Source organism: Suricata suricatta, chromosome 17 (genome assembly GCF_006229205.1).
Source record: "Suricata suricatta isolate VVHF042 chromosome 17, meerkat_22Aug2017_6uvM2_HiC, whole genome shotgun sequence".
In the NCBI taxonomy this organism is placed as follows: Eukaryota; Metazoa; Chordata; class Mammalia; order Carnivora; family Herpestidae; genus Suricata; species Suricata suricatta.
In genome coordinates, this window is record NC_043716.1 from 56,769,181 (window position 1) to 56,770,986 (window position 1,806).

The window sequence follows — 1,806 nt, forward strand, 5'->3', positions numbered from 1 at the left end:
CGCACAGCGGCCTCAGGTGCAGACACCGTGAGGGAGTCACTACAAATGACCCCGTTAGAAAGTTTAAACTCTGATACAACAAAGAAAACGAGAGAAAAATGTGTGGCAAAGATTGTTCTTTTTAATAAAGACTCTTCCGTGTCACGGAGACAGAAAGCCAGACGTCTGAGGAGGAGAATAAGCACAGACGTGGCCCGTTTCCTACAGAAAGAGCCAATTAACCTGTGGAAAAGCATAACCTCGCTTGTCACGAATCCGGATTAGAAGGCGACTTTCATGTATGGTGTTGGCGAAGGAGAGTGGGCTGCGGGCTGCCCCGTCTAGGAGCTCGTAATTGGTTGTTTAGTAGAGCCTTTGGGATTCGGTTTTGTGTTCCTCCTTTTTTTATAAATGAAGAACTTAAGGTTCAGGGAAGTCAGGTGCTTTGCCCAAGGTCCCAGAGCCAGCGAGCACGGCGGCAAACCCTCGTCCTGTGTGGCGTGATCAGCAAAGCCCCACGGGAGGGAGGGACCGACAGGGAGGGAGTGGGGGGGGGCACCCACACCGGGCAGGTTGGGGCCGCCCGTTGGCTCGCTGGAGGGGGTGCGGTAGTAAGCTTGTTTAGCTCCAACCCTGGGGTTTATCGTAGGGAAAACCACGTAAATGTGCAGAAATATGCCTGTTAGGGTATTTATCATAGCATCGTTTGTAACAGCAAAAACCTGGGAACGGTTTCAGAGGGTTGCAGTGGGGAAGTTGTCTACTTGAACTGGGCACTGGGGATGGTGCGGCCAGATGTGCCCGGCGATAGGGAATCAAAGCCACAGTATTTTATTTCGTTTACAAAAGAGACGAGAAACGCGGTCATAGATTATCCAGTTTAGAATAATTAAGAGAGCGCTGTCTGGAAGTTTATTTCCCACAGTGTCCTCGGTGGCGTTTTAGTGCCATTAAAAGTATTTGTTCTGAGCCTCCTGCAGGGCCCGTATTTTATGCAGAGAAAGGAGCGCCTGCTGTGGGGAAGGAGTGAGTGGGGCGGGGGGGCCTGGGTGCAGGGTGGGCCGGGGTGCAGGCGGCCGGCCCCCCGCGGCCCCACCGTGACGCCCTCTCCTCTTCCCTCCTCAGGTGCTGCTGAGCCAGGTGCACCGGCTGCGCGCCCTCGACCTGCTGGGCCGCTTCCTGGACCTGGGCCCCTGGGCGGTGAGCCTGGTGCGTCTTCCCGCCGAGCCGGGGGAGGGTGGGGGCCCTGAGACCCCGTGGTGCGTCCGAGGACGTGTCTCGAGCCGGGAGTGACCGAGGGGGGCCGGCAGCCCGAGGGGCCCTCAAGGGGCACGTGCCTTGCGGCCTCGGTCACTGAGGCATCTGGAGGTTTGGTCTTGCCCTGCCGTCTTCTCCCGTCTGCCTCGCGCTTCACCTCTGCGGACAGGAAACGTTGCCAGCCCGTCCCGTCCCCTGTGAGGGAGTGGCCTGTCCCTGCAGGCGCCCCTGAGCCTGCAGAGTGCCCGGCACACACGCACTCACCGACCTCACGCTCCTTGGAAACCCTTTTCCCCTTTTTTTTTTTTTTTGAGAGACAGAGAGACAGCGCGAGCATAGGAGGAGCAGAGAGAGGGAGACAGAATCAGAAGCAGGCTCCAGGCTCCGAGCTAGCTGTCAGCACAGAGCCCGACGCGGGGCTCGAACCCACAAACCGTGAGATCATGACCTGAGCCAAAGCCGGACACTTAACCGACTGAGCCCCCCAGGCGCCCCTTGGAAACCCCCTTCTGATTTCTCATTCTGCAGGAGAGTAGAAATGGCCGTTTAAAACAAAACACTGACAAAAAT